The following is a 21,738-nucleotide window of genomic DNA, read 5'->3' on the forward strand; positions in this document are numbered from 1 at the left end:
TAACAGTGCCAAGAGGGCAATTTTTCCTCACAACCATCTTCAGTCACACACTCACTCTGTTTAAACATGATGTATGACAAAAAACAAGGATTACTTTTCCCTGCAACAGTCCAGCTAAAATAATTTTTAGTATTACATATAGCTAAGAACAACTCTCCCACCTCACAAATCACAATGACCATTTGCTACAGAAGCTTTTCTATTTACAGTGCGATACATCCCACAGCTTTGGGACTGTATTGTTTCACAGAGTAGGAAAGACAAGTACAACAGACTTTAAAGACGTTTTGTCAGTTCATAAAGACATACTAAGTTCAACAAAGCAAGAGAAAAGCAGTCAATATTTAAAGTTGAGCTCAGCATGCTGCTGTCACTGCTCTGAATGACTGGCTACATCACTAAAAACACAACTTCATGGTTAGTCAAGCTGTCTTATGATGAACATTCGTTCACTTATATAACAGATGATCAACAAATTCATAAAGCTCCTGGATGGTAGGAAGGCAACGTGAAACACGTTACCAGTGATCTAAGCGTGGCACCTTGATATGTAGCGAGTGCTACAAGACATAAAAAATAAAAAAGTCACAGGAACAATATAAACAGTTTAGCGTTTACACAGATTAAAAAAAAATCAGGCACTAAGACACCAAGTTGCCAGGTGGAAAAGGAGTTAGAAGTATTGCTCTACAAAGATCTAACATTTTCAAAACAAGTCACATGTTATTCTGTGGCAGTGTTCATGATTAAATTTCTGTCCTTTAAGGTAGGACTAGTATCTGACAATAAGAGACCTTATTTATTCCACTGCTTTGGAAGCAAAAGGAGTAAAAGTCATCTCTACCCTATATACAAGTCAAATCTCCACAAAGTAGAATTTACTTTCAATAGCTACATGGTACATTACACCAGGAGATACTGAAAACTGAATGATAATGAGAAGACTGCTTAACTGGAACGATGATACTCATTTTAGCAAGTTACTCAGAGATTCTTGGCTAGCAATTCCTCTACCGAGTAGATCATAGAATCATAGAATGGTTTGGGTTGGAAGGGACCTTAAAGATCAAGTACAACCCCCCTGCCATGGGCAGGGACACCTTCCGCTAGACCAGGTTGCTCCAAGCCCCATCCAACCTGGCCTTGAACACTGCCAGGGATGGGGCAGCCACAACTTCTCTGGGCAACCTGTTCCAGTGCCTCACCACCCTTGCCATAAGAAATTTCTTCCTTATGTCCAATCTAAACCTACCGTATTTCAGTTTAAAACCGTTGCCCCTCATACACCCACTACAGGCCTTGGTAAAAAGTCTCCCTCCATCTTTCTTATAAGCCTCTTTTATATATTGAAAGGCCGCATCAGATACTAGAAAATACTTAATTAGGAATTTATGGTTCTCCCACTCCAGAAAGCAACTAGAAGGGGCTCTCGCTAAACAACAAAGTTACAAGAGAAGTAAGTTTTCAAGGCAGTGAGATAGTTCAGGAATGATGCTACTATGCAACAAGTACTAATTTCCAGAATTCTGCAGCATACTAGGTGCAACTAGAAATTGTAAACACAAGTGAGTTTGTATGCCTCACAGATAATCCTGAGATTATCGCAAGGCTATGCGGACGATGAACTGGCTTTCTTACCAGGACATACGATCTACAATTATTGACCGAATGTTTGTGAAATACAGGCTGTGGCTGGAAATAAACCTGCAGTGAACCAGCGTACTGTCAGATTTCCCAATTCATAAACTGTAAGTGTTGGCCCTGTTAAAAGCAGTTTTATAAGGATGCAAAATTTTTTTGGCCATTATATCCTATTTGGGGAATCAAAATGAACCAAAAAGGATATAAGAAAACATGAAACTGAGAATATACTACAAAGCATAGGAAAAAAAGTCTACTGCAAATCCATGGATCATAAACTTCAGCATTATTTATTTTTTAAAGTACAGTCTGCTATTCATATTTCCATGTTTAACAATTACTAGAAGCTGAGGTTTATATTAGAGGGAAACTGAGCTAACAAACTGCAAAAATACTGGACTATTGTTTAATACACAAACTGTTCCAGAAAGTGAGTTTCCTTCTCAGAAGTGTGAGATTAACGTTTCTCAAAGTTGAAATGTCTCAGAGTATTGCTACGGATGGAGAGTTATCTGCAGGTTACCAGTATGAATTTCAACCAGCTCAACAGGAATTTAACACTGTTCTAGCCTAAAAGATGTCTATAGCTCCTACACAAGGTAAGTGATTCTCAGTATTAGCTCCTGCTCCTACATTACAAATTCACTGCTACACTTTGAATTTGCTTGTAAGACGTTGAGAACAGGCTTTGTTGCAACATATATTTACGCTGGTCAAAATACAGCGAGTCCTTCCACAAGAGACTTCCACGAAATGAAACGCTACACTTTTGCAGGAATTCAGAGCAGGAAGTATTCACTAAAGCCTGTAGTTTCACAAAGTCTGAAGACAACAGTCATGATTTTAAAAAATATGAACCAAATTGTCATTTGGTTTACCTACATAGAACTTGTAAAATTTCAGAGTTAACTGCACTCATAAATCAACTGGTACACATTCAACTAGCTATTCACATAATTAGCCCAAATGTCTCCCTCACTTTTCACTTTGATTTGGGCTTCTCCCTATTAAAAATATTTGCTCTAAATAAATTAATTGCTATCAATAAATTTGAAAGAGACAATTGACCATTTACAGAGTAAAAGCAACATAATGACATTAGTCATCTGAGCCTGCTGATACTTCCATAAAAGGCACACCACTGCACTTCATGCATTCAGGGCTATACCATTCGAATTTTTAACCAGTTATTTCATTTACTTGGGTGGCTTAGCAAACAATTTCACAGTGAAGTAAAAGCTTGGCCAACCTCTCAGATCCTGCTGAAGCAATGCAAGAACTACAAAGTTTAAATTCACTCCTTTTAGTCAACCATGCTATGAATTAGCAATAGGATGAGCAATTTATGACAACAAACTTTAAAACATAAAAATCTAATTCTCTATGCAACCAAAGAAAACTTGAACTATTTGAATTAAGCTATTCTTAAGGTAGGAAGAAGAGAAAAAAATTCTAAATCAACTGTTTAAACAGCAGGTTTCCTGCTTCTGAAATATCCCTGACAGACTTTTGTGATGGCTAACAGTAATAGTGTTGTAAACAACAGTTAAAAATAACCAGGCTAGGACAATTTCTCTGTTAAGTCTCTGATGGGTTTTTTATATGACAAACCTTGAAAATACTCTGTATTGAATACACTGACTGAACCAAAGATTTCTACTTTGTTTATAACTTCACATATGGAACAGCGTTACAGGAGAGGACGCAGACAATTTCTGTAACACACCATCTCAAACCTTCACATTTTTCTGCACCAATAAGAAAATTATTGCAAAGCATATTTATACATGTAAAGAAGTATTCATTTTTCTGCAGAGATGAAAGGAGATACTAACTGCATTAGTTTCAATTTAAGTGACCTGTGTAAATTTATCAGCGGACCATATAACTGACAACAGCACAAAAAGCAACATCTACTGCAAAGACTGCCTGCATACTGTATTGACTACAACTCATACCCCAGATGACCAGTTGAGAAAGAAAAGAAAATGGTACTGGGAAGCAGGAACACCTATGCAACACTGTTTCTGGCCTGACTACTACTAGCCTCTCCTCACTTTGGCCACCTTAAACTAGAAGAAAAACCCTAGATTAGAAGGAAGTGGAGTTGAGTGAGGGGATGAGAAAACCTCATTTCAGGATCCCCAACAAACACGTACTGACTGATGGAGTATATGACTCTACACAGAGGAAACAGAGGAGGGAAGCGAACAGGCGCATATAAACGGGAACAAAAAATAAGACAGAAATAAGGAGAGAGCAGAAACAGAACAAACAAGGAACTGACAGGAGTCAATACAGAACAATGCAAAAGATTATCGACAGCACAGAGAAATATGAACCATATACTCCCTAAATACCACAAAACATCAACTTCCACTTTTTAAGTTTTGAATTAAGCGTTGGTGGCCTAACTGTGTAAATTTCCTTGATGTGACTAACTGCTATAAAATATGGTGGACAAGATATGCAGCATGCCTGTCTTTTCTACCATTCCAGGAGAATTTGTTAAGATAAGGAACTGTAATGTGAACCTTGCCTATTTTGCGGTATTTTCTGACAAGTCTTTGCATGAACACCCACCCATAAGGGTGTCACAAAACCAGATCATATTAAGAGGTTACACATAACATTGTGTTAATTGTATTTATTTTATCTATATATGTTTATGTCAATATAACATATTAACACACTGAGGTTATCTATAATCATACGTGTACATCTATAGATGCTTGAGTGTGTGCCCTAGTTCAGGAACTGCTGTACCCAATTTCCTAACAAAACAGAAAAGATACCTAAAATAAAAACATCATCTGCCAACAACATACATACATACACACACACACACATATATGTGTATGTAGCTATATATAATGTGTAAATATACAGCTGTCATATAAGCCCCAGATGGAGGTTTTTCTCTCTCTTATTTTAAGATCTCAGCTTAGCCCCAGACTGCCCTTCTGGGGAGATGTGCTTCAGATACTGTACAATGCAGATATTTAAAAATGTTTTCATTCTGCACTGGCTTCAGCATTCTCTATAAAGAATACTAATAGGATACAAAAAAAGTCTGGTAGAAGGAAATCTGTGAGTTTCCCTCTTTCCACAAGCAAGGTCTATGTTCTAACTGTTGCAGCAAGAAGCCTTGGTAGTATAAGGTAATGTTTAAACAACTGACACTCAGATAAAGCTGTAGCTGCCCTGTCTGTGGAACTGCTTCAATGGCAAATCTCCATGAGGAAATCTAGATATTTCAGACCCACTTGTTCCATAATCTTCAGCCAAGATTAGAAATAGAACAAGCCTAAAAAGATAATGGAAACGACGGAATATGAATACAATTGTTCATCCTAAGATGCACTGATGCATTCCTGCCAAAATCCTTGTACAGCTTCAAAGGACTTGAACAGTATCCAATAGCTTTACTTGATAAAAGCTTTAGAGTGTCCTCTTCCTTACAGAAAGCCTGGCACCAAATCAGGTGTTTTAACACCAGAGAGGGCAGGCTGAGAAACTACAGATAGCAGCAATAAAAGGGCAGCCACCAACACTGAACTTTTGCACAAATTATACTAATTTCCGGTTCATATTGCCAAATAACTTTCATGCTCTTTTGTGTGCTCTGAGCAGAGGACAGGATTGGAAACTGATTTTTCTAACAATTTAACATTAAATTAGAAGCTTTATGAATTACAATCACTCATAGGTCACTCGGCTATATAACAGCACAAACTGATTCTAAAGACCATGCTTTACCTCTCTCTCAGAGGCTTTCAGTCATGACTTTGGTAGGTTAAGGAAAACCAAGTTTGCAGTCCTGACACCTTGGTTACTCAATGACATTGTCTGCAGTGGCAGGTTGTCAGTATTCAGGTCATCAGTCATAACATTTGTTTATTTTTGTTGGTCTGGTATCAGGCCAGAAAATTTCAGATCCAAGTGATGAGATTAACGCAATTCCTGGCTGAAGCATGCATGACTTTTTACATACAGCTGAGTATAAAAAGACCAATTTTGTGATTATGGAGCTAGTGCTCTCTTTCACAGAGCCTGTGATCACAAGCTATAGCAGGAACATGTTAAACAACTCTGTGGCTCTGGGGCTTTATAATATCAGGCTTACAGTATAAAAATTAAAGGGAAAGGGGTCCTTTACTACTAGCCAGTCTTCCCACAGTTGACACTGCATGGTTGTCTGATGGAGAAGTTGCAAATTTCACTTTCATCAGGTACAGCTACAGAAAAAAAATAGGTATAAATCTGAATGAGACAAAATGAATGAAGCACACTTTCTGAAACTTTCAGGAATAAGCAGTATTTTGCTTTGCAAAGCCTTTCACCCAAAAGTCTGTATTCACAATTTCCGTTTTTAAAATACCTTATTTTTATTCTATATGACAAATATTCTTCCAAATGTAAGTTAAACACTTAAAGCAATCAGCATCTCTCTAAAGCCAGATCATTTCCACACTGATCTGCTCTACTGTACTCCATTAAGGTTGGTAGGATAAACTGCGCTGATTTCATTTCCCTTTTAGGAAGCTATCCTCATAATCCTGCTTTAGAAGAAGAAAAAAAAAAAATAGGGCTCAAAGGCAGCTTCGACTTAAAATAGTTACTAGCTCATTCTACTCTCTTTAAGAGGTTTGGATTATTTCACTTCTCTAAAACAAGATGCTGTCCAGCAGCTCAAGGTAGGGGCATCCTCCAAAAGCACTGTCCTTTTTTGTTTTAACAGACCTCTCTGTTCTTACGGGACATATGGGTCTTGTGGATAACTTGGTAAAGCAGTAGCAAAAGAACTGCTTGAGACATTCTTTACACTACAGTAAAATTGCCCTGGTATTTGCGCTGTGCTCAGTGCTATTCACATTCACAAGAACAGAGAGTGCAACAGATATCCATCCAATAGTTTGAGTGGTTGCAGATGCAAGCTGCAAGAATGCAAAAGTCTTTCTTTCACCTGATACGGTAGTTTCTTTGCTTAGATGCTGCAGCAAAGGACGAGATGTGGTATGAAGTTAGTTCTTTAGGCAATCTCCCAATTTCTTTACTGTTAAGAAGTGGCCATGTCCGTATGTTTTGTAGAGAGTAACAATATGGAGCATGCACAGCTCTTTATTTAGACACAAAGAATTTCAATCTGAAACACAGGTCTTTTGGTCTAACTCCCTGGAGTCTTAGAGAAGCGTCATTTGCTGAGAACACAGAGAAAAAAAATCACGGTCATGTACCTTCCCACAAATCAAATGCAGTCTTGTATACAACAGGAAGTTAGACAGCAGAAAAATCTAAAGTTTAAAATAATTTGCAGTCATCTCCCTGCCAGCCAAACACACTGCCACCAGAATATTCCCCTGAAGTCAGTACCTGACAGATAGTGCCTGCCCTAGACACCAGCAGCACAAAGTGACAGATTTGTACATTTCAGAACCAAAAAAGCAGTTGAAAGCAAAATTAGGTTAAAATAACATTGTAACCTGATGCCTTGATTCTGAAATCATAGCACAAGTAGCCATACCCTCTGCTTAACAAAATAGCCCAATGACTTCTTCAGAATTCTCACAAGCATTAAACACAAACAAATCACAGCTCTAAGCACTTGCATGACCTGGACACACGTGTATGCTTCGGGTTTTCTCTGCTTTTAGAATAGAGGGAGTAGAGGGAAGAAGCTGAGAATCTTTGACATTTATTGTGCTGCTTAAGCACAAGCCTTATTCAGAAGGGTTCCTATTTTGTTCTCCGTGTCATACTTCCCCTACAGGATGGAAAACAATGCTATACTTCTGGATAATTAAACATTATCACTTTATTTTGAAATAGAATTCAAACGTATCTAAAAATTAGATATAAACATACTTCTAAACCGCTACAAATAAGCATATTTTAAGAATAATTTTGCCAAATAGGACTGTGTATTTAAAACTTGGAATGCCCAGATGAGCTGAGCAATACTGTAACAGACCTGTTAAGTTAGACTATACACCATATGAAGACTCTGTGTTCCATCCAATTGCTGGAGAAATGTACAAATTAATTATTTAGATACCTCTGTAAGATGCCTGTTCCTTTGACTCAGCATCAGATTTAAAAAACAAAGATAATTTATCTTTTTAAAAACCCCTGTAATACAAAAGTAATTGATTCTTACCTTAATGAGTGTTTCACATCACCAGTTTTCCATTATAGTAAACCAAATTCAGTACTGTTTAAAGTTTGGGCGTTTTCTTGGCTAAAAAAAGAGTGGAATCTTTTTAAAAACCGTATTTACCTGAGAACCACAATCAAAAGAATCCCTAGTTACCAGATTTACATAATAGTATAGTATTTTTGCAAACTTATCTACCAGGAAGGATTACTAGGCTCCTTTCAGGATATACACAAGACCTTGGATACTCGAGGCCCCCTAATTCTCCATTACTGTGTAAACAGTTTAACCTATGGGAGTTACTATTAATTCAACTATCTTATTAGATATTCTGTTTAAATTTCAAGTTAATTAAAAATAAATTTCACACAAATTTGAACCCTTGTAAAAGAAAATGTATGTTCACTTCTGTGCATACTTGCTCAAATACAAGATCTCTATTACTTTGAGAATTTGTCAGGTTTCCACACCCAACCATTCACTTTGATCAGATGAGCAACCTTCTACATACTTGAAAAGTAAATTAACTGGACACAGACAAAATACTCTTCTAATGAGACACTGCCTTTATAACAAACAAATTTCCAAGTATGTGTAAGAGTAAAGACATTCTTTATGTAGTTATACACACTCAATTCAACTGAACTGATTCCAGAACAAACAGAAACTGCACATAAAGAAGGACAGGCATACATTCAAGCTACAAGTTCAAACACTGTTGTATTGACTACCTACTTATTTATGTCAAAGTATTCACTATGTACGCCAAACTTGCCAATAATTGAATACCATTGTGAAAGAATCATAATAAGAATGCTTAAATTGTATGCGGGGTAAGAATTTTTAATAATTACAAAAAGCAAATTTCAAAATTCAAATGATTACTTTCAAATAAGAGCCAATGAATTAAAAGAAATCTCATTACTAGAATTCAAAATGACATGTTCCCAATTTATAAAACTGTTCATACAACTGCTTTTACCTAAATAAAATTGAACTTTCAAATGTGTTTTACATTTTCAGTCAGTTTTTAAATTACCAGTGTAAAAAAACCCTGTGTCTTTAGAGAAGACTATATAATAGAATAGACATAACCTAGGCTAGTCCAGGAGTCAGTAGGAAGACTTAACTTACTAGGCAATTATGTAATATTAGAACGTCTGATTAAGGTGCTATCGAATGCTATTTCCAGAAAAAAGTGAGAAGAAAAGAAATTCTTAAACACCCGAAGTGCAAAAGAATTAACAGAACAAAAACAAACAAACAAAACAAACCCCAAACCCCACACCAAAAATTATAAACATAACTCCACCCAAATATCAAGCTTCATAAAAACTTTTTTAACAGGGAATGTAGGGCTGCAGTCTACTTCCCTTCTATGCAGGGAGACAAAAATACATAGTTGTAAGGGAAAAGAAATATTGAACATCCAAATCCATCCATTTTTTCTCCAGCATATAGTGTCACAACTGAAAACACCAAACAAACAACAGCAATCCCAGAAAAAGAGACAGGGTTTTGCTACTGTTGTTGAACTCTGAAAAACATCAAAAATCAAAACAAGTAAGCATTAGGCACAAAAACTCTTTAACTTCAGGAAATAAGTTTTGGAGGAAAAAAACCTCTTTGTCCAGTGAAGTATTTAGAGGCATAAAATGCTCAGCTATAGCACAAACTCTAGGTGTTTCCACAAGAGAAAATTATCACATAGGAAGTCTCATCTGACTGTTTCATAATCACTTTAAACCAGCAAAAATACAGTAATTCTGCAAAAAGAATTTGCTTCTCCTTTCCTCTGAACACTTGCTCCTCCCAACGCACCAGCACAAACACTTAGGGACCAAATGGTGAACTGAACATTATTAAAGCTGAACTTTGATTTACAAACCCTAAATAGTAGCTCAATCTGGATCAGCTCCCCAGTTCACCTCAAAACCCCATGAAACTTTGTGCCATTATCAGATACAAAACACTGAGACAGAAGTGGGCAGCCAGGGGTGAGAGGCAGAAGTGTTAGATCAAAATGTCACAGTGAGATCTCGCCAGATCTCAAAAGTAGACTCTCACTTTAGGCAAGACAGAAAAGACTATTACAAGTTAGACTATCCCATTACAAAAGCAGTTCAAGGCATAAATCTTTGATTCCATTTAGCAGATTTCCTTCCGGGACACAAAGGCACCTCACAGTTGCAACCAACTATGCAACCAATAGTTCTGGCTGCAACCAATATATCTGGTTGGTCATACTTTACTCAGTGTTTCAGACACTGAAGAAAAACAGGTAGCATTTCTAGAAGTCTTATTTTCAAGGTTAAATGACAGAAAATCAGTATCCCTTTGAAATCCAAATTACCTACATTCAAGCAAGCCAGGAACCTAAACCTTGGAGAAAGCTTGATTGTTCCCAACCTCCCTGAAAAACTGCCTGAGTCTTCATTTTCTTTTTCATTTGGAAGAACTAGGAAGAGTTCTTAGCCTTGACCACAGGACCAGATTAGCTGTGAATGAATTTCAGGGATTAGCAAACAAGAAGAATCACAGAAGAGAGAAAATAACCCAAAGAGCACAGCAAACTCTGCAAAATACCTATATTGTGCTTGAAAAATGACAGTATTTTAACGAGAGATACATAAAAGTAATATGAGTTTAATCCAGTGTCATGAAAGAATTAAAACAAACACCTAAAAAGAAGTTTGCAATCCTCACAGATCCCTCCTGAAAAGTTACTCAGCAGAAAGTTTTACAATTACATTAATATATTCAGAAGTTACTCATCTTTGACTAGCTGTAACTTATTTTATAAAAATAACACAAACTATATGTAGTCAAATATATGCATAGCAATAACCTATTATAATTCAGTCTTGAGGTTTACACCTTAGTAAACTCATTTAACGCTTAAGCATTCTTGTTTTCATAGCTAGCAATGTACTTAACTGTTAAAGGACCCCTAGTTAAATACTACTTAATACAACTGCAATACAACTTTACTGCTTTATTCCTGAAATAATCACCACAATACTGCCTGAATATTGTAAAAAATCCAGCAATTTTTTTTGTAGAGTACTTGCCTACTGGATAGTCTTCTAGTAGCATTCTGTCATTCTGTACATACTATCAGTTAGCCAACCAAGTTGCTCCTACTATATAACATGGGATCATCGCTACTCATGAACAAATTATCAAAAACATCAAGTTTTTCTGATTGCCTGACATTTCTTATAGTTTAATAAACATTAAGATTATTTACGATTACGTAACATGTTTACATAATTCATAAATTCTACTATACACAGAAATAACTTACCCTGAAAGTTTAAGTATACCATACACTTGCTGGGAAAACAAAACAAACTACCCCCCAAAAAAATAACTGCAGTAAAAAAAAAAAAGAAAAAAGACTCAGAAAACAGACAAAAGAAAGGTCTTAGCAAGTCTAAATGCATTGCCCCTAAGGATGTAGTTTTCATTTTCTGAACAGACTAAATAGCCTGTACCATAAATAGTTTCATTTAAAAACGAGTGCAGCTTACATAAGCACGTGGTAGTCATCTTAACCATTTTTACTGATGGCAATACAACCAACAGTGGCAAAAAAGGCACATAAACATGCTCAGTTCAGAAAGTAGCATTTAGGAACTAATTCAAAATATCAGTAGTCTTTGCTATAAACTACTACTAACAAAGCTTAAACTCAAATACTCCGCGGAAAAGTGGATATAGTAGACCAATGATTATGCTCAGGCAAATTTATTCAGAGTACCCCAAAGCAGAAATTTGCCACTGTCATGAGCGCACAACTTTCACCGTAAAACATGCCTGTACTTTCTGGAATCTGTGTTCTATCACATAATAAAACATAAGAACAAGACATACTAAAATGTTAATGTCATAACTACTTTCTTTCCTCCTGAACCAAAGACTATAAATCAAAGAGAAATACTTAAACCTCCCCCCGCCCCCCCCCCCCTTCTTCTAGCACTCTAAGTACTTATGAAACCCGGACCTTTCAGAAAACAAGACACATTAAAAGAATTCTTTAGACTTCCTTACAGAAAGATGGACTGAACAGTGATCTGTGATGTAGATTTTAACAGGAATCAAGGAGGGGACACACACACATGACAGAAAAGGACTGGGTTTTGTTTGGGTTTGGTTTGGTTTTTTTTTAAAAAATGAATTCACAGAAGAATAGAGTCAAACTTCTTTTGGCCAGTTCCCTAACACCACTTCCCCTTCATCCAGTTAGAGATACCAAGTCAGTGAACAGCAATTCCCACCACGACTGCTTCAGTGGGCCCAAGTCTGGCAATAAAAAGTTTTCTCCACCTCCCCCAACTACCAGAAGAGTAAGCAAAATCTTCTCTTTGAGAAGATATGGATTCCTCAAAAGGTGAGAGAAGTAGGAGTTCTTCCCTCATCTTCTCTGTTGTTTCTAGGTGGGGAATCCTCCATCAGACTGAAGACACCTGTCCACTAACATTGTGTTTTGACCTCTCACTAATGGATGTACATGAGAACAAATGGCACCAGGACTTCTGAAAACGAAAAGCCCAGAACTGAACTGTACAGATAAGACCCAAACAACACAAGCCTCTGTGCCCTGATCACATCTTGGGTAACATACGCTCTTGGGAGACTTGCCATGTGTTTTTGTTACAACTTTTACAGAAAGTGGTCTCTGTTAGGGAAAAGCAGCTTTCAAGTGACTGGGTGTTGCTCCAGAAATAGAAGTACTGTTTGTCACAGTACCAGCAATGTCTGTGTTGTTGGTACTAGTGCCTTGCTGAGTAACAACAGGAAAGATCAGTGAAGATCCCTCAGTGTCCGCATTACTATAGGAAGATGTCATCCAGTTAATGGTACTAAAAACATCAAGACCTGCTGTACAGAGTCGCTGAGAGCAAGTTACTTTCTTGTCTTTGGAAAACTTTTTAAAGTTGTCCCCTACAGAAGCCACTAATCCATCTCCCTCTCACTGAGCCCTTCCTCCTAGATGAAGGAACTCTATTTCAACACTTTGGTGACTTTTTTTTTTTTTTAATACAGTCGAAGATCATTTCTAAAGACAGATCAAAAAAGCTGATCTTACTTAGGTCTCTCTTAGGCCTAAGGCTACCTTCAGCCTCATTTACCTCAACTCCCAAATCTGAAAAAGGATTGGCAGGTAGAACATTTACTTGACTTGGAACTTTCTTTAAGGCAAAAGCAGCATTTACTGTACCTAGAGAAAGGGATTCAAAAGCAGAGAGGCAGGTTTCATTTGAGAGGGTCTACATTCTGCCATTTATAAACTTAATTCCTCTGCAAAAGATATGGTAGAAACTGCTTTCCCCTTCTATCCCCTCTTCCTTTAAACTGGATATTCCAAGAAAACAATAGTAAAAGAATATGTGTATTACAGGAAGTGCTAATAAGCTCAAACCAACACAGAAGGAAGCTGGATGTGATCAGGGACTTATCTCACTGTCACTACCCACTACTGAAACCAGTACACATCCAAGGCTAACCTCTTCAGTACAGAAGCAAGAGAAAGTACAAAACTGCATACATCATCCTGAATGATTATTCAAAAAGCTCAAGCTCACAGCACATGAGGCATTTTCAGACGAACAGCGAGATCTGCTTTGAAATACCTGTATAAAATGCTGATACTTAGGAAGAAGTAACAGCAAGCAAACTTCTATAACCACATTTTTACAATGCTGTCCTAACACAGCAGGAAATGAAGCACAGACCCAGACTAAAATAACTGCTACTCCACGCTGTCCACTTGAAACTTACTAATGAGTTGCAAAACCCACGCTAATCTATGAAAGCACTGATAAAAACGTCTCTTTTTAAATATAAATTCATGCGAGCGTTCTGAGTTCAGTTACAACACTTACTCGGCAATTCCAAGATTACTAAAGTTACATCTGTACACTACCAGGTCACCTAGCAGCTATAATTCGATTTGTACCAGGAAAGGACATATAGTGGCATTTCAGTAGAATTATGCGGAAAATAATAAAAAGTTTTTACCACCTTCAAGTCAGCAGTGGGAAGAAAAGATGTTATTTGATGTAGAAATACTTGCTAGGAGAAATTTATTCTATTAAAGTTTTTCGAGCAAATATGAAGCAACAGAGTGAAATTGTACCACATTAACACTTTGCCTTACCTGGACATGTCATTTCTGATCTGACATTAGCAGGATTACAGCGAGAACTACTATTCCATCAAGATAATCTTAAGAATTTGAGGAAAGGCAGGCAGATACATTTCAACAGCAATGCTCCACAAAAGACCTAGTGCCTGGCTTACTACTTCTGCAAGCTGATCTTCAAGAACATGAAAGCCAAATTTTACATTCCTTTCATAACTTGCACAACATCCAGGTAAAAACACAAAACAAAACAAAACCCCCAAACCAAAAAAAACCAACCACCCCCTCTACTTGCTCTGAACTATTATTGATCCCATGCCCAAAGCCAAAAAAACCAAAGAAGAAAACAAATCCCTAACTCTTTCAAGTGCTGTGAATAAATGTCCACAGCTTGAGTTAAGCCAAAGTATACAAACTCCCCACAGAACAAAAAGAATTATACTTGAGGATTTATACCAACATGACAAATGACAAATGCCATGATGCTATGACATACATAGAAATAAAACAAGCCTTTCGCCAGCTATTTTCAGTAAGTTGTGACATTGTACACTAGTATGAATTGTTCAAACAGATGAGAGTTCAGGACAAATTACCTTAGAACACAACCAAGGAAGGGAAAAATGAAAGCTTAAAGCTGTAACAAGATTAGAACACTAGCACTGCTGTGGATCTTGTTATCAAATCTGCTAAGAAACACTCAACACTAAATACATTTTAGAAAAGTATCTTTTCTTTTTTTTTTTTTTTTTTACAACATCCAAGACAAGTACTGATAGTATTAGAATTTTTTTCTAAAAGCATCCCTAGATCAACCATGATTTCACAGAAATTGATCCACTTTTCAAATTAATATACACTTTAGTGGATATACAATTTCATTTGAAAGCAAGCATTTCATTAAAGCATACTGCATGTGGAACATGATTGATTGAACATAATCTGCTGAAAGGTGTTTTTAAGAAAACATTCTTAATTACCCACCAGCAAGCCCACATGCAGGCAGGAAAACTTCTATACTTCAGCTGCAACAGTCAGGTTACTGAACACTACTATAGCAGAACAACCTTTATCTCTATTCTGTAGCTTTACTCTTTGCTTATGAAGCCATCCCGCTTTATACAACCCTCTGAAAAGACCAAAAGAAGTAATTTTCCTTACAAAAGAGCTAGGTTTGGACAAAAGCTGGTAATACATTGAAGATGCTTTTAAAATACCACTACTCTAAATTCAGGCCCTGAATAAAATAAAGCCCACCTGGAATGCAAGAACTAATGCTTCTTAAGAACACAAAGCTGTATATAACCTTAACAGAGATGACATTTTTCACTTTTATACTATAGTGCTATGCTGGCTATTATGAAACAGTACTTGAAGAGGGAGAAACATTCAACCTAGTAATCAACGGGGTGTAAGAATATTGAAACGTTAGTTCCACTCTGACATTAACTGAGATAGATCACAGTGTGATCTATCTAGTACAATTAATCTTCAAAAAGAGAAAAAGAAGAAGAAAACTCCCAAACATTAAGAACTTGCTGCCCATCCTGATCTGTATGGTTAATTAGCAACATTGTAACTTTGTCTCACCTTCCTATTACATACCGAATTTTGCCAGATGTATTCCAGCTTCTCATTGTCAATAAAAAGGCTTCAGTGATGTTTTTTCTGGTAGTTGGGCCCATGAGTCTCCTGGATACTTGTACCACAGTGACAGCTTTTAAGCACTGACCGACACAGCACAGAAGTCGCTGACCAACTATCCACCTCACACAGAATAAGAGGTACTCGGAATGGATACTCAGTACCCCAGAACCATCTACACTATCAGGTCGGACTTACACCGTTTGTCTGAAGCTGGAGAGACAAATTTGCGTAGTATTACTAGCATATTCACAATTTGAAAGCCTTTCAAAGGACAATTTTGATACTTTAAGGTTTGGCAGAGTACAAGAACCTATCCTAGAACTGTTTTCAACCAACACCTTCAACATTTGCATACATGAGTCTAAACAAGTATTTCAAAACTCTCATCCTTCCATTTAGAAAGAATGTTTCACACATGGCGAATTGGCACCATGACATCACCAGACAAATCAATCAAAATTCAATCTCAACAAAACGATTCTTGGTCCTTCACGAGAACAAGACAGCTAATAGCCCTTCAGACAATATTTTAGTCTATTATGCCCATACAGAAGTAACAATCTACAGAAAATTTACATTTTATAGGTAACAGAAGGATAGCTCCAACTTGCAAAAAAAGACATATAATACCAGAAAAGTTTGGCAGGGATTTGAAAGTAATACCCTAATATCAGTTTACTGCACTAGGCAGCACCACCAATTTCCAGTTTAGCTTTATTTTTCTGTTTGAGTAAAGACAGTAACAGGGACAGGAAAAAATATTGCAAAACCACAAGTCACAGATATTTCTACCTTGTAACTTGAAACACTTGCAGTCAAAAGTAGTCCAAAAGGTGCTTATGAAAAAGTCTCGAGGCTTTGTATCAACTCTTGCTTAGTTTGCTATCCATTTGTCACCTGCCTTTCAAATGTACCATGTAACAAAAATAACTCTTTCACTGCAAATATCTTTACTCACATTCATGCATGCACACAGGTGCATACACACCAGGCACTGCACCTACTTCAGTTCACAGCAGTGAAAAGAAGAGCATCATACAGACGCTCCTAGAGCAAAACGTGTCATACCATAGTTGAGTTGGATGACTAAGCATACATGGTAGACTTGACATTATCCAGAATTTACTGGATTTTATCATTTACTCAACGTTTGGACCATCACTAGAATATCTTTGGTGTCAAACAAGTAAATCAAAGGCTTCTGCTTGTATTGTTAGCGATTCTGCTAAAACACTGCTGCTGCAGAAGTAATTTGAACTATCATCCCACTTGAAGATAAAGCTCTTTGAAAAATAACTCAATAAAACATCTTCCTAAGTTCCGTATTTATTATATACTGCAGTGCGCAAGGAAACATGTAACTCTGACCCTAACTGAGAACACTTTTGCAGGTCATACTTTGAGGCTACTTAATGCTATCTAAAAATGCATAGAAAATGAATCACCACAGGTTTAAAGTCAGGAGAAAGCATCTACAGACCAGTGCAACCGAAAACTTAACTTCATTGAAGCACTACATAATTTTTGAGAGGGGACAGAAAGAGGCAAGCTGTTAGCGGATAACCTTAAGAATCATGTTAATGTATTCTCTTGGACAAGTTCAAAGGAATCCTTTACCATTAGGATTACCATTTACTCATCTGCAACTCAATGGACAGACATCAGTACAAGTGTATCACCAAAGCTGGGTGGAAAAGAGGACTCGCTTTCACAACACCTATTCAACTTATCTTGTCTTCCTCAAGATGACGACTAATGGAAGGAAAAAGGACGCTCAACGAGATCCAGGAAACAACAGGAAAGAATGCACACAGATCTCATGGATCTCTTTACATTTATCTGCCATCACTTACAGTAAAGGTTATGACCCAAGCCAGGTAAAAACACATCACAAAAGTATAGTTTCCTTATAAGCATCCATCACACTTATCCAACTCACTGCACCTACCTAAACCAAAAGATTTAAGATTAAAGGCAGACTTAAATGCTGATTTTATCATCATTTACTAATGTGTGTAAAATTTAATATGCTAGCAATTTTATGGATGAACCAAGACAATCTATATATACGTTAATACAGGTTTTTATGGCATTCCTCAGATTGCTGCTATCAACTGACACCATTTACAAGACAGGACAAAGGGCAGGCTTCAACAAATGTTGTGAAATACTTTATTTTTAAGAATCCTGTTCCTCTCTCACTACTAAGAGGAAATGAATTTAACATTTCTTCTTTTTACATGAAATATGCTAACTGAAAATATACTTGAAAAGGGGCAGAAGAAAGTATTGCTCTTCTCACAGATCTAGAAAACAAAATGAAAGCTATCAGAAGAGACACTGACCTTTGACCATGCAGGCTTTACCTGTAAGTTTCAAGAGTTCTCTTATACTAAGCCCTCCCAAAACAGAACCAGTCAAGTGGACCTGTTACAGAACATAAGCCTATAAACAACTTCTACTCAATTTTGTAACAGTGAACACCAGCACTAAAAATAACAGACGCCTATCAATACATCAGACGGACGGGTTGGCCTATCCACTCGCAATATTTATTTAGAACAGAAGAGGGGAAAAGGAAAGCTACTGCACAATGCCAAGCTGAAAAATCTTGAAACGTAGTTATTACAAAAGCAATTATAAAAGCATTACAAATAGCTATCTTTTTAGCCGATTTCTTTATTTAGTTAATATTTACTGTGTTCATCAGCTATAAACGTATTAATAGACTACTAATAGCATCTTTACAAGTTAGATACCACTGAAACCTTCAAAGACAGTTTTATGCATATTTACCTGAACACAGTATCCTGCTTTAAGTTTTTCCACTACCTTTTCCACTACCTTCCAGCGTGGCATACCTGGGCCTTTCTGGGTTTTTTGGTGACAGGGATTCTCTATCAAACTCCAGGGTATAGTTACTCTCAAGCCATCTATGCAACTGCCTTTCCCTTCCTTGTTTTCTCCTCGCTAAAGCAAGGGAAAGAACAGCCAATATCACGTTACAAAGTCATGTTTGAACAAGGGGAAAACACACCAACTGCACAGTCAAACGCTAACACTGGAGCAGTATCAAGCCATAAATAAGAGCAGCATCCTTCCACCATATCCACCCATATTAAAAGGCAAACCAAAAGAAAACCGAAGCTATTCTTCCCAACAGGCAATACAAACAACCGATAAGATCTCACATCTGACCTGAAGACAAGATTCTGGACAGAGCGCAACTAAGGCCTTCCTACCTTTGGGGGCCTTCTGTCTCCAGAGCCAAGCCACAACAGCAGCATCATCATACTGCAGTCAACATGTCGAAGAGGCAGTGGCAGCTCTCTTACCTGTGAATTTCTGCCGGTTTTTTTATTTTTTTTGTACAACACAGCAAGCGCAGCACCTGTGGCCCAGCAGACACCACAGCCGCCCTCCTCAGCGGACACCCTCTCAGGATCCCCGGGCGGCCAACCTCCCACCCTCTCCGAAAGGCTCCAAAAAAACAAAGACCAAAGTTTCCTCCGCTCGGTGCGTGGGAGTGCGGCAGCAAAACAGGAGCCAGGATCAACACCAGCACCCTCCCAGCACCACACCCCTGCCCCCGCACCCCACCGGACACCCCACACACCCCACCCGGGGGGCAGTCGGTCCCCGTCCCCGTGTCCCCCACCCGGACCCCCTTGGGGGAACCCGCCAGCTCCAGCCCGCTCCCACCCCGCTTCTCCCCCACCCGGGAGAGGGAGGGGGGGTAGAGGGGTCACCCCCCCGCCTCCCTCCCTAACGGGGCACCCCCCGGCAGCGGGGCAGCCCCCCGCCTCTGCCTCCCTTCCTCCTCCTCCCGGCCTGCCCCCTCACCGTTCTGCGCTGGGGGCTCGGCTCCGGCGGCGGCTGCATTCCCGCCCGCCCGGCCCCTCACCTCACCTCAGCCCCGGGCCTCCGGGACGGCGAACGTTTGCCCGGGGGGGGGGGGGGGGGGGGGGGAGAGGCGCGCGTGCCCCCCCCGGTGAGGGCGCGCGCTGCGGGGGGGGGGGGGGGGGGCGTTCTCCCGGCGGCACCGGGTCTCCGCGAGACAAGGGGAGGGGAAAGGGGGGGGGGGGGGGGGAAGAGAGGACGGGGCGGGGGGGGGGGAGAGGGAAAAGGGGGGGGGGGCCTGGAGGGCTGCGCGCGGCCGGGGAAGCGCTTCCGGGATCGGCCGGGGCTTGCGCCTGCACGCTCGGCGCGGGGCGTTAGAGGCCGCCGGGCGCGCGGCGGGGGGAGGGGCCCGGCCTGCGCCGACCAGGCTCCGACATGGCGCGGCCCGCGCGCCGGGGCTGCCCCCGCCCTCGCGAGACTTGGGCGGCGGGAGGGGCGGGGGCTCGAACGCGCGCGGTAACGAACGGCGGCGGGCGCGAGGCGGGCGGGGCGGTTGGGTCTGTGAGGAGGAGGAGGAGGAGGAGGAGGAGGCGGGCGGTTGGGTCTGTGAGGAGGAGGAGGAGGAGGAGGAGGAGGCGGGCGGTTGGGTCTGTGAGGAGGAGGAGGAGGAGGAGGAGGAGGCGGGCGGTTGGGTCTGTGAGGAGGAGGAGGTGCCGGCCGGCTGTGGGATCCCCCGGTATTCCTGGTCTTCACACCGCGATTTTTTTTTTTTTTTTTCTTTCCTCAGGTCCTTTAAATAAAGGTTTCCCGGAGCCGGTTTTGGGGCTCGCTGGAGGTCGGCCGGCCCGTCTCCCGGCGTTATCGCGCAGGAACGGGGTTGGCGGAGGGGAGGAGAGGTGGGAGTTGGGGGGGGCCTGACCTGGCCTGGCCGGGGAGGGGGAGCTGGACTGCCCGGCGGGCACCCGGGGCCTGGGAGCGGGGCGGTTGGCGCGTGGGAGGCAGCATCCCCCTGACAGAACCCTCCTTCCGAGCGCGGCTGGGCCCTTATCAAAGCTTTCGGGCGTTATTTTTTTCTGAATATTGACAGGAACGATAAGGTGTGTGGACACGTTCTTGCTCGCAGGCGATAGCTGTGAGCAGAAAATTGCCCGTGTGCTGCACTCCTGCGCTCGGCTCTCCTCATCCTGTGCCATTCCGAGTAATGTTTTTGTGTCCCTCTGCTCGCAGGACAGACTTAAGGCAGTTGTGATGATACAGACTGATCCAGCATGGACTTTTCATTGACGTCAACCGAGGCTGAAGTCTTCCTGTTGAGGCAGAGCCTTGCAGATGGTTTAGTGGGTGTACATGGATTTTTCATCCACAGACTGGGCCATAGTTTGAGGTTATGTTCTTCTGTTTGTGTGCCAGTGTCAGCTGGTCTAAAGCATCTCCTCCCAAATGATAAAGACCATGATTTGTGTTTCTCAGGGATTTTTTTTGTGTTCCAATATTTTTCTCTGTTCAGCTAGCACCTCTCTTAGGTAGACCTTTTTTTTTCTCCTTCTTCTTGCTTATTGCTGTTTGTCAGAGCCACAGAAACACCATTGCACTGAAATTAATCGGAGCAGATGCAGAGTTCCTGTAACCACCTTCTGTCTCTCTCTGGTAGAGAAGTGGAAAGTGCAGGGTGAAGGGGTGAAAGGAGGGGACATGTATCTTGCATTGCCATTACTGATTCTCCATGCCATCTTCTGTATGCGGAGGCCTTGGTTGCTGTGTCGGAGGCTACATGAAGTTAATTAAGGGATTCCTGTATTCTAATTCCTACATCGGAAACAAGCCAAGCCCGAGTAGCATTTCTGGAGAGGCAAGATGTAAACCCAGAAGTAAACAGGATCTTGGTGCAACAGTACTGTTATCTAACAGAGACTGATTCTTATCCTATGATTGGAATTAATACCAAGCTGCTAAAGTGCGCGTTCCTCAACAAAAATCCGTAATTCCCAAATATAAATGCGTGCTTTTGGACCAATGAATAGTTCCAGTAGCTCTATCTAGTCTCTCACTTTCTTAAAATGTAAGAAACAGCCCTTTGTATAGCTGTTGATTCTTATGCACATGTCTCGGCTAGCCAGCATAGCGTCATGCAAGTAAGCGCCATGGCCCCATTTCAGTTCATCAGCAACCAATCCTTTATTTCTGTTTGAAAATGATGCTTTTCCTCTGCAACCCTCTGCAATGAACTGTAATGGAAGACTATCATCTAGCAATTGCTTGATTTATCGGCACCCATCCCATTTTCAAAGCAGGAGTGTTCCAACAGAAA

The 21,738-nt window shown here is 40.1% G+C and overlaps 1 protein-coding gene across 4 annotated transcripts in view; it reads right to left on the reverse strand.

Moving 5' to 3' along the window:
- TAB3 (TGF-beta activated kinase 1 (MAP3K7) binding protein 3) overlaps positions 1-19,554 on the reverse strand; it is a 46,202-nt gene extending 26,648 nt beyond the window's left edge. For 2 of the 4 annotated variants that reach the window (XM_075033513.1, XM_075033510.1), the window contains exon 1: positions 19,434-19,554. The gene's annotated coding sequence lies outside the window, so the exon portion shown is untranslated. Of the gene's footprint in view, positions 1-7,798; positions 7,880-19,433 lie in introns of all 4 variants that reach the window. The other 2 variants (XM_075033512.1, XM_075033511.1) reach the window with 2 other exon arrangements.
- Between the last annotated feature and the right edge of the window lie 2,184 nt (positions 19,555-21,738).

The sequence above is a fragment of the Buteo buteo genome, chromosome 8 (genome assembly GCF_964188355.1).
Source record: "Buteo buteo chromosome 8, bButBut1.hap1.1, whole genome shotgun sequence".
NCBI classification, from domain to species: Eukaryota; Metazoa; Chordata; class Aves; order Accipitriformes; family Accipitridae; genus Buteo; species Buteo buteo.